The sequence below is a fragment of the Sebastes umbrosus genome, chromosome 15 (genome assembly GCF_015220745.1).
Source record: "Sebastes umbrosus isolate fSebUmb1 chromosome 15, fSebUmb1.pri, whole genome shotgun sequence".
Taxonomy (NCBI): domain Eukaryota; kingdom Metazoa; phylum Chordata; class Actinopteri; order Perciformes; family Sebastidae; genus Sebastes; species Sebastes umbrosus.
This window is the reverse complement of record NC_051283.1, coordinates 13,056,597-13,068,981: the sequence shown is the minus strand read 5'-3', so window position 1 is coordinate 13,068,981 and position 12,385 is coordinate 13,056,597. Positions and strand designations below refer to the sequence as shown.

The following is a 12,385-nucleotide window of genomic DNA, read 5'->3' as shown; positions in this document are numbered from 1 at the left end:
GGTCTTATATCACACCCATAAATGTATTTTTTTATATACTCTTTCTATAGTAAAGGTTCTCTAAAGAAATTGGGCAACGACGCCATGGCACATTGCATTCTGGGTAGTGGTTGACAACCTTTAGCAACTTTTAACACTGTCTATCATCACTTGTATGTGAGTGTTTATTATTTTCAATTTCTAAACAGCATGAGCTTGGTTTTGTTCAAATTTAATGATAATTACTTTGTCAAACCACGTTTTAATTTACTAATTTCCGTTGTTGCTGCTGCAAATTTTCTCCAGAACAATCCTTTATGTACAAAATGAACAATTTTGAGCCTATTACCCATGCATGTGGATACGAGATGACAGTGATTCCATTTTTCTATAACGTAAAGTGAGAAGCTCACACCTTTTTAAGTCAAGTTAGCAGCGTGGCTCTGGGGTGGCAATGTCTGTTTGTCGGTCAGTGGCTCAGTCCACCACTTTGGTACGGACTTTAAACACCATCCTAACCAGTATTGGATGGATAACCATGACATTTGGTACAGACATTCATGTTCCGCTCAGGAAGAATTACAATAACTATGATGACTTTACATCTAACGTCATCATCAGGTTGAGATTTATATTTCCCTAATACCTGCAAAACTGATGGCATTCCCGTCAGTTTAGACGTGGCATTTTGATGGTGATGGGTGAAGGTGCTTTTTGTATTCAAGTATACAGTATGTCTCACACAATATTCAATGTTTTACATACATCGATTTAGTTTTTTCTCCGGTGACATGGCCAGGCAAGCTGGGGTGAGCTGAAATTCATGGTTCGTCACGTTCAAGATGAAAATGACTGAGCCAATCAGATTTCAGGATTTTAGATTTGAGGAGTATAGCAACCCACTGGATCAAGCGAGTGAGTGACTGCATGGAGCGGGGGACCCCATCAGTTAAAAGCGTGCAGTTGCAGCCTATGCAGTTTAAATAGATAAAATCGAATAGATAGATAAAATGTTTGCCATGGGTCCTCATTTAAAGTATTGCACACTATCAGGGGACGTTGGAGCACTCTGTCAATCATTTTGAAGGACAGTCAGATTTCCTCATGTGCTCTGTCTATTTTTGTTTTACACAGTATTCAAATTAACTGTAACCTTCCTAATATGATAATAATCTGTTTCTGAGTGATTCAAGCGAGCGACCCCACTCAAAAGCATGCAATTGCAGCCTATGCAGTTTAAATAGATAACATATTTTTCATGGATCCTAATTGAAACAGATACAGCACACACAGATGTCCTCATATGCTCTGTCTGTTTTTGTTTTACACAATATGCAAATTAAGTCTAACTTTCCTAAAATAATAATAATAATCTGTTTTTGTTCAGATGACATTAATTATATAACTAATAATGTTTTCAGAAGAAATAAGTTAACATTTTGCTATGATGATAGTTTATTCTTCCTGTTGGTCATCCTTGTATGTTAAATAGGTTGATAGGTTGAGGGTTAAGGTGTACTTTGTGTTAAGTGCTAAATAGCAAATATCAGCATGCTAATCTAAGATAGTGAACATGGTAAATATTAAAGGTTACCCGCTAAACAGCAGCATGTCAGCATTGTCATTGTGATGCTGACATTAGCATTTAGCTCAGTCACAAAGCGGCTTGCTGCATGGTTGTAGACTAACTCTTCACTGCTTTTTACATGATGTATCACATTAGTACTTATTATTCTGGTAACAGTGCAGTGTAATGAATGAGCAGGTTTAGAGAATATCATACTTGAAGCATTGTGTCATAATGTCATCATGTTATGTGCAAACAGAAATTCTCATTTTGCCTCTTCCTGTTATGTTTATGATGGAGACAGGTGCCTGATTGTCCTCCAGACCCTTTTGATGTGCTATGTGATATATGAGGCTTCTGCAGTGCCTGATGTAGGTCATAAGAAGTAATCAAAATGCTTTAGAGGCCACCGTTAAGTGATGCTTTCTTTATAACAAGTCCAATGACAGGTGAATGATGCAGTGATTTGTCCAAGAGGACCTTAATCTGTAACCACTGGACAACATTATGACAGCACGTTTACGAAAAAAAGCCAAATCCACACAATGCTGTATAAAAGTGCATCTAACACATTCAGTTTTTCTGTCTGTCTGGCTTCTGCCTCACTGTTTGTTAATTGGTCTGGCTTCATGTTAGTTACCTTGACAACGCATTCTCCCCCTCTCCTTCCCCATCAAACTCTCCCTCGACTCTCGCTCAGCGCGCCGGCTGGTTTAGTGGATGGTCTGGCTGCCAGCAGAGGAGGGAATACGTGGCAAATGCATCTCACGCCTCCCCAGTGGCATATTAATGCTTAAGTTGTCCCTCAGGTCAGAGAGCTGTAAACACTCGTGAACGTTATGAGGCGCTTCAGCAGTAAACGCTAGAAAGGCCAATGGATTTGAGGGATTTTAAAGAAAACCATATATTTCATATCTATCTTTTTACCAGCCGCGACAGTTGCAGGTATTATTTTGACCTTGTGATTGTGTGAGACTGTGTGTGTGAGTGTGTCACCATGGCAAGCTGTGATCCTGGAGACACCTACTATAGCAGGACCTATACCACAGAAGCTGTTACTTTATATGTCTGTCTGTGGACAGATTTTGTCAATGCGATAGTGTCACAATTGTGCGAGAAGCAGTCACGAAACTTAAAGGTGCGTAGTTTAGATCAAAATGAAGGCCGATTTCGAAGATGGTTGTGGTCTGCACAATATGAGGAAAATATGTGATATGCGATAATTAGGGCTGTCGATTAATCGCATGATTGTCCATAGTTAATTGTGATTAGTTTCAAATTAATCACACGTTTTTTTTATCTGTTCAAATAATGTCTCTGTTTAAAGGGAGCTTTGTCAAGTATTTAATACACTTATCAGCATGGGATTGGGAAAATATGCCTGCTTTATGCAAATGGATGTACATATATTTATAATTGGAAATCAATTAACAACACAAAAAAATAACACATATTGTCCAGAAACCCACACAGGTACTGCATTTAGCATACAAAATATCCCATAGAACCCATTTTCATTCACACACATATCTTGAGGTCAGAGGTCAAGGGATCCATTTGAAAATGGCCATGCCAGTTTTTCTAATTTCGTAGCATTATTTAACCTCCTTCGCGACAAGCTAGTATGACATGATTGGTACCAATGGATTCTTTAGGTTTTCTAGTTTCATATGATGTCAGTATCTTCACTCTAGCTTTAATACTGAATACAAGTTACCTTAATGCGTTAAAGAAATTAGTGGTGTTAAAACTAATTTGCGTTAACACGTTATTTAACTTTGACAGCTCTAGCGATATCGTTGTTGAATATTGAGATAACGATATTTCTTGCGATAAATAAACAAATATAAAAGTGTACTAAGGTCTGCTTTTCTGCTGCTTTCAGTATACTGCTAAAATACAAGAAATTGCTTGTTGATTTGTTGAAAATGAAAGGAAATTATTTCCAATTTCCATTTAAGTTATTGAACAAATTGAACATTGAACTGAACACAAAAGGCACCAATAAAAAAAGAAAGATAGTTACATTTTGAAGTGCAGTTTTCTACTGATACTCTCTTTCAAATAACTCAAAAAATCCCCTGGCCAGATTTGTAGCTGCATCTGGTGTGATCCCATCGCAACATGGTCTTTAGTTGCATCTCTATTTAAATTTTCTTTTCGATTATCACCTTATAAGCACTCTCCTTTCCTTTCTTTATCTCGTAATATGCCTTTCCTCACCATCTCCCAGCTAGAGAAAGCTCTCTCCCTCTCTGTCATTGTGGTCTCTGCCAGTGAGCTCTGTGGTTAGGGGGCTGTTGTTTTCGCAAGTATAGGGGAAGGGCACGTCTTGCAAATGGACATGTCATGTGGAGCAATGCCCAGCCAGTGGAGAGCCCTGGGGTCTAGAGCAGAGCAGCCAGTCAGACACAGAGAAAGAAGGGAACTATCTTTGGCCGGCGAGCCGGGATGCTCCCTGGGCTAAGCTGGATTCATGGAAGAGACGGAGAGACAGAGAGTGAGAGAGATGGAGAGAGGACAGAAAGGGAGCTGGGTTGTTGATGGCGCTGGCAAACAAATGTACTCAACAGCATTAAAAAAAGAGAAGCTGTGCACAATGAACTCTGGGAAGGTATGTGGGTTGTGCACAAAAGCCCCATTTCAGACTGCAAAATTACATTCTCACATACCGGTGTTCATGTACTGTGTTTAGAAAACAGGTTAAAGCAGGTGGAATTCATTTGAAATCCTTTCATACTGTACTCTACATATACTGTATTTAAGATTTAAGATGTTTCAATCAGAATGTTACAAAATAAATGACTTAAATTAACTTAAATTTCCTAACTATCCCTTTAAGAAAATTCTTAAAAGACAAAAGTCGTAATTCACACAGCCCCAAAAGGTTGTCAGCTTAACGTAAATACACGGTACTGTTTTTTTTCTTCTGATGTCTAATTTTGACATGTTCTAAATTGAGATGTTTTGATTTATATAACATACTTATGATATAACAAAGTGGGACAGGGTGCAAGGAGAGAAGAAAAGAAGGGGTAAAATAGGTAGTGAGGGAAGGCACATCAAGATGAAAGGCAAAAGGGCAACTGAGGTGAAGAAAGGGAGAGAGGTCCAGAGAGGGTAGAAAGAGAAATCACCCATGTGTATCACTTTAACAAACTATCACGACTTCTTCATTGGTCGTCTGTCCTGCCGACTCTCCCTAGACGCCACGGTATCACCCCCAAGGTGTTGCTGTGACCGCCGCTGGGGCTCAGCCTGTCATGGCGGAAATTCTGAACTAATTTGGGAACATGACCCGGGATCTGGAGGGCCTGAAATGGATTTTGGGGGAGGGTGGGTAATGTGATTCTCAAGCGTTCCCCCCCCCCTGAAATTAAACAGTGCCTTGGTGTTATTAATACACATGAGATAGAATCAATATTCCCAATCTATTGCTCAATGTTCGCACGGTGCCCTTGACTGATCTGCTATTTATTTTCTTTACTGCGACCCCCCCATTCTCCTTCTATGAGTCCGGCTTTTTTCTCTATTTAAATAATAATAATGCGATGAGATATTGACCATATGTCTTCATAATCATGATTAAAAAGAAGTGGAATAGACTGAAAATGAATTAGATTCAAATTTACTGTTATTGTACATCTACCTTACATGAAAGTCATTCTTTTTTTCAGGCAGCAACAGGCGGCTGGATGAATTCCCCCAAAAACTACCTCTATAATTATAGAAGAACCGTATAAATAGCAGGCAGCCCCCTCTTCTCCCTGTACTATATGTTGCGAGTGTGTCTCTGTGTGTGTGTGTGTGTGTGTGTGTGTGTTCCAGCCATGCGTGACGGTGTGAGGCAATGATTGGACGCTATTAAGGATGTGAAGCGTTACGCCAGCGGACAAGAGCGAGCGAGAGAATTAGGAAAAAAACCTGAACGAGCAAGAGAAAAATGCAAAATGAGCAGAGGGAGAGACGAGGGAAAGCCGGTTTAAATCGAGCACCTTTTAATCAGCGCTCTCACAATGGGGGACATAAAGATAACAAGGCAGAGAGAGCCTCCTGTTGGCTCTCTGGGCGGCCAACGTCACAGATTTATGGCTCAACCACCGAAGTGCCACGCTCCTGGCGATGGGGATTACACTGGCAAGGCCATCTCCACAAGTTCTGAATTTATCTGGGATTTAGACCCCCGGCCTGCAGTACATGCAGGTGTCTCTGTCCTTCATCAACACCTGGCAGGAAAGGGCCACCTTCACAAAAGGTCTACTTTTACACTGCATGCCAAGGGTCATTGTGTGTGCTGTCGGATCTACTTTTTGTAGCCACTTTCTTTCATCCTGTTAAAGGTGCATTCAGCCACTAGTTGTCACATTCATCCTTCTCCGTTCCATTGCATTCACTTCACGACAAGTGGTTGCCCGTTCGTTATATAACCTGCATATTTTATGGTAGAGTGGAGTGAGACTCAGACTCTTTTGTGGTAGAGTAATGAAGTCATTTTGCAACATGTAGCTATAGGCCTGCATTAGCTATAGATTAGAGCTGTCAAAGTTAACACAATAATAACGCGTTCACGCAAATTTGTTTTTTAACGGCACTAATTTCTTTAACATATTAACGTAACTTGCGATTTTTAGGTTGTAGCGGGCTCGGTTTTAAAGCTAGAGTGAGGATACTGGTACTAAATTAAACTACAAAAAAAAATTAATTCTAGCTTGTCGCGAAGGAGGGTAAATAACACTCAAAATTTACGTGAAATTTTGGCGAGGAAAAACTGTCATGGCCATTTTCAAAGGGGTCCCTTGACCTCTGACATCAAGATATGTGAATGAAAATGCGTTCTATCGGTACCCACGAGTCTCTCCTTTACCGACATGCCCACTTTATGATAATCACATGCAGTTTTGGGCAAGTCATAGTCAAGTCAGCACACTGACACACTGACAGCTGTTGCCTGTTCCCTAACATCAGATATCTTCCACAGAAATAAACAAAACATTAATTTTAGACCCATACACATTTTTTGTGTGATTAATTCACAATCATAATATATATATTTTTTTTAAAGAAATTATTCTTCTACATACAAATGTTATCATTAAGACGTTAAAGTCTAAATGTGCTTAAGATAACAGTTTTTTGTATATTTCTGACTCTCAGCAATCTCAGGAGAACAGGTTTAAACATGTTGCATCTGCATTTAAGCATAGGAAGAGCAAGAAAGCTCTACTATTTCCTTCTTAAAATGCAGTATTCTGTGGTTGCATTATCTATATTGAGGCAAAAATGATCGCTATAGAGATTCTTTGATTCTGACAAGCTAATACCATAACTTTTGACTTCAAGCCACTCAGAACTCTTTCTATAAAGAGATATTTACAGTGCTACCCTTCAGCAACGATCATTCGTAACCACTTGTCAAATGAAGGTATAATGAGGAGCTGTAATGACACTGACATAGCGAGAGCAAGTGCTAAATAGCCTACTGTACGTAAGTGCTTTGTGGAAAATCTGTGTTATTAACAAGGCTAAGAGTCTCCAGCCATGCTAACAGCTCTGTGAGGCTGTATTTAGGCACAGCGGTGCTTTGAGCAAAATGCTGATATAAGCATGCTAACATGCAAACTGACAATCCTGACAAGCTGATATTTAAACCAGCCCCTTTTCAGAGGCTTTGTCACGGCCGTCTGCATGTGATACCGCCGCACAAGGCACCCTTTAGTGCCGGTATGAAACGAAAAAGTAGTATACTTCAAGTTTATTTTATGAAGTATACTTAAGTAAAGTTCAAGTATATATTTCCCAAGTTATGTAGAAAGTATACTAATATCGATGTACTAGTAGAATACTTGTAAGTGTACTACTTTAATACTATTTGAGACCAAATTGGCTCACTTTTTAGTGTATAAAAGTATACTTTTAAGTATATTTTAAGTACAAGAATAGTGAACTTTGAGTACACAACTACTTTACGCCACGTTTTATTTTGTACTGCAACTATTTTATATTTATACTGATATACTTTATACTTGTAGCCCACTTTTCAGTTTATGAAAGTACACTTTAAAGTATACTCTCAGTAAACTACTAGTTTAATAAATATATAAATAATTTAATAAAAGAATATAATAAAATAAAATACCCCTCTTTTTATCAGAGATTGGGACTCGAATCTGCGGCTTGGACTTGAGTTGTGCACACAGTGACTTGAGACTTGACTTGGACTTGGACAAAATGACTTCTCTGCTTTTTAGTTCATGAAAATATACTTTGATTACTTTAACTCATAGTACTTAGCCAATAATTTATGTATTTCATAAAGAGACTTGCTCATTTTGCTGTTTGCCTGGATGATTTCTGGCCTAGCCCTGAAGTTGGTTTAGCTGTATAATGTTTAACATGTTCATTTAGCACGTTGGCATGCTAAAATGTGCTTATTGGCACAACCCAAAATACAGCTGAGGCTTTGGGGCATGTCATACGTTTTGCTGGGAAGAAAAGACTGAAGATCTCATTAGGATTCGTCTTCTGGGCACCATGGATATCTGAACCAAATGTTGTGGCAATCGGTGTTGAAACATTTTAGTAAATACAAAAAATATCAACCTCGTGGAGGTGCTACAGTAGAGGAAAAGTCTGCAGATAACCAAAGTCATTAGGTTTCATCCTCTTAGGACCATGTAGTTGTTGAGATATTTTGGTCTGGACCAAAGTGGTGGACCGCCAGACGACATTGCCACCTGTAGAGCTGCTAGTGTGGCTAATAAAAATGTGTGGTTTTATGGTCAACAAGAGTACAGATCACAATTCATATCACACCTCTTGCAGCTACATTTCCTTGTTACCAAAATGTGTGATAACTTTTTTTTCTGCATTGTGAGCACAGTTTATTTTACTGGACATAGTGGGTGTATTTGTTTAAGACAGGGCTGCACTGCTGTTACTGTACATCTTGTTGGAGAAACCTAAGTTGAGAACATAATAAAATGTTTTTACTCATCTGCCTGGACGAGGATGAAAAGTGCATCACTGAAATTTCTGGGCTGGGAAGGACACATTTTGTACTCTGAGGTTTAATTTTGGACCAGATGTTGTTTTCAGAAACTGCAGAACTATCTAACCAAACTATCTCGACGTGGCCTCGCATTTTTCACCGTTATTGTTAAGAGGAAAGTGTAGAGAAAGGCTGAAAATGGGGGAGAGAGAAGGCATGCAACAAAGGTTGTGTTATGTGCAATGTTGTGTTATTTCATACCTTCTTTCAGTGATCTACCATGTGAATAGATGATAAAACCTACTAGTGGGTGTAGTAGGTCCCTATTGACCCACATCTATGGTGCTTATAGCAACCGATAACTCTTATCGGCTGAATCTAACCAGGGACGTTGCAGTTACATGGCACACACTGTAACCATTTGGCTACCAAGGCACTCCATCATCTACATTTTTACCTACATTTTTGAAAAAAAAACAAAAATACACGACCAAACAACATAATGGGCACTGTTTGTGAGCTGTAATGCCTGCTGCCTCTGCTAACACACTTTTTGTGCAATTTTACAAATTGCCAGTAAACTTAATATTTCCACTAGGAAATGATGTGAAAAATTTTCCTAGTTGGAAATCTCTGGCATAAGTGAGCGTGGTATTGACATTTTTCACATAAGCACTAATAGTTCTGTAGGTTGCTTGACTCAGATTGTAGTTCTTGAATGATGCATTTGTATTTTTCTACAGACATTTTGTTGAGAGGGGAATGTAAAATGTTTTTTTTTCAGTGGGAGAAACTACATCCCTCTGTGGAGTTATTTCCTACATTTGAATAATGACTTCCGTTCTGAAGCAGATCAAAAATAATATTAAGCATGGCTGCCTCATTGGACAAGGGCTTACAGCAACATTTAAAGGGGGCCTATTATGATTTTGTGTTTTTTCTCTCTCCTTTAGAGTGTTATATAGTTTTTTGTGCATGTAAAAAAGTGTGTGTGCAAAGTTACAAAGCCACAAGTCCACGCCAAAGGGAGAAACGTTGCTCCTGAACTGCCTGAAACGCTTTGTTTGAAGCCCCGCCTCTTCTTCCGTAACGTGGTGATGTCACCAAGTAACATAACGGCATAACGGGTAGTTTGGCACGCCCTCAAACAAAGCTAGTAAGAACAGAGCTGGAGCAGAGTCCGAAGAGTTTGGTTCTGTTGACCAATCACGACAGTGGGCCAGCTGACCGATCAGAGAAGACCAGGCTTTTCGGGAGGGCGGGACCGGAGCTAGAACAGAGCGTTTCAGACAGAGGGTGAAAAGAGATGCTGCAGCACAGCTAGCATGGGAAAAATATAGCGTTTTTTGAACATTAAAGCATGTAAACATGTTCTAATAGCAGCCCAAAATAAAAGTATGCACCTGAAAATGAGCATTAATAGGTCCTCTTTAAGAAAGAAGAAAAAGTTGTCCATCCTACAGTATGTATTTTATTTATCTATTTTTCAGCACTAGATTTTTGGAGGATGCAGATTTTATCATTATACTCACACAACAAGTCTCTCCCTCTCCTCTGCTATCAGCAGTGCTCTGGGTGGTCCGCTCCACTGCAGACAAACACTTCCATGCCTCTGGGCAAAGCAGCAGGCGCAACATTTTCTCTGCAATAATTTCGGCATTGTGTCCGAGCAAGCATTTCTGTGTCTTCCAAATGGAGCGCATGGCCTTTAAGCAACTAACCCGGACATAATGATGGCTGGGGAGGGGTGGGGGCGTTATGGCTCTTGGTGGGGTGATGGCTTTTGGAGAGAGTGCTTGAGCCCTGCAGCTCCAGTTGGTGATGACTGTTTGCTAGCCGTAGGGGCACCGCTGTGCTCTGGATGCCGTGTCCTGTGGCGGCACATATTGCAGGGAGCGGGCTCCTGTTTCATACTGTATACTTCCATTTTTGAGTCAGTGACAGCGTGATGTGTTTCTTGACATTTCTGACTACCCAGAGGGCAAATATGTGTGTGTGTGTGTGTGCGTGTGTGTGCGTGTATGTGCGTGTGTGCATCTGACCACTATCTAGCACCCACTGCTTTTCCATCTTTCTCCACTTCTCCTTCTCCCCAGACAGCAATGTTTTTACAAAAATACTAGTGACTCTTTCGGGGCTCTCAAATGGGTTTTATATGTTTCACAAGGGAATTCAATCCAACAAATACACTGTAAAATAGGAGAAAACAAAGTGCATGCCAGCATTTCCCGACTCTGTGACGCTGAGTTTTATGGCTCAAGAGATTCAAAGCTAAAAAAACAAATGGCAAATTTACACGTTTGAGGGCATTAGTACCCGTGTGTGCAGAAAAAGAAGAAACGGTAGCTACAGAGAGAGTCAGACACACAGGGTGATGTAATGAAGTGATAATTCTTTTACTGTCCACTGTTTGGAAACTCTTCCTGACTTTGATAGATGCGTCTGGCCGAATAACATGACATTTCCGCACTGTAGCAGGAACTCAACTTGAAATGTCAGACTGCCCACTGCCCCCTCTTCTGCCCTCTCTTTCCACTATGGGTGCACTTTCTCTTATGTGACTGGGCGTGCATGTATGTGTGCACATATCTATGGGTCTGTACACTCCTGTGTTCTGTCTCCAAGGTAACGGCAGAGTAGAAAGTCAGGTACACCGTCACAGAAAAATCCAGTATTATCTCTATTACTCTTTCTCAGTTTTGTCTGTTTTTGTTTTATTCTTGTGACAGCTTGTCAAAAACCTGTTTGATTTGTCTGTTCAACACAGTGTAGACCATCAGTTTAGGTAATGTCGGTGTCCATCAGCCCAGGTTTGATAAGAAAAAGCATTCAACAAAAGTTTTTCATTTGATTCAGAGTGTTGCTGGAGATTGCATTTGCTCTGTTAACTGTGCGAGTTAATAAAAGGGGAAATTATTCAATTAAGTCTGTCCTCGTACCAAAACAAACTGAGCGCCATCAATAGTCTCTGCAGAACAATTGCAATGGCAAACGTTAGTTTGCTTCAGCTCGGTATTGATTTTGAATTTGTCTACAGTTGTCACTCATCAGATTTCCTTGGCTTATTTGTATTTATTTGCCTTTTTTTTTTTTGCGTTCGCTGCAGCACAGTGAAGCTGATTTTATTCGGGATTGTTTGACAAAGGTCTTAAACAGTTTAATTCTAGTGGACAGGCTAATTATGATTAACTGAGCTGAACAAATTGTGTTTTTTCAAAAGAGAAGGACTTTTATTTTAGCCACTTCAACTGACAAGATGTCTAAACATTCAATCCAAGACAAGAACCTTGATTTGTTGGCATCGTTACTGATATAACTGAGGTAATGGCACCTGCGTGTGCATTACAAATCAAAGCTGATGACTCAGACCGAACCACTTGACAAGAAAATGTCACAGTTTGCATCCAAAGACGCCATACAGAATGAAAACACTGGCTAAACGTGTCCACAGCAATTAGTAGAGCATAAAAATAGAGCAGTAAATATCGAGTCAATCTGCTTGTAGACATATTCAGATAAGACTTCCTGCCAACTAGATTATTTGAAGAATACTTAGCCCTTTATTCCTCTGTCACTATGTATATATGAATTTATCAATATCCATACATCCATCTATGTTTAGCTGTTGCTGTGTTGAGAAAATTAGATTTTGATGTTCTGCTTTGGAGGCGTACAACACACTGATTATGCATAGAAGCATATTTTCAGGCACATTGGGCCTCATTCACTAATATGTTCATAGAAATGTTCTTACTTAAAATAAGTGCACACTCAATTACGGTCAGATTTATGACACGGGCACATCGGCCAATTTTGTTCTTACCACTGTGTGTATGTTAGTGAATCAGAAT

At 39.7% G+C, this 12,385-nt stretch overlaps 1 protein-coding gene across 1 annotated transcript in view; it reads left to right on the top strand.

Annotated features, from left to right (window-relative positions):
• Window positions 1–12,385, top strand: part of col16a1 (collagen, type XVI, alpha 1) — a 133,856-nt gene that overhangs the window by 788 nt on the left and 120,683 nt on the right. The gene's annotated exons all lie outside the window — the stretch shown is intronic.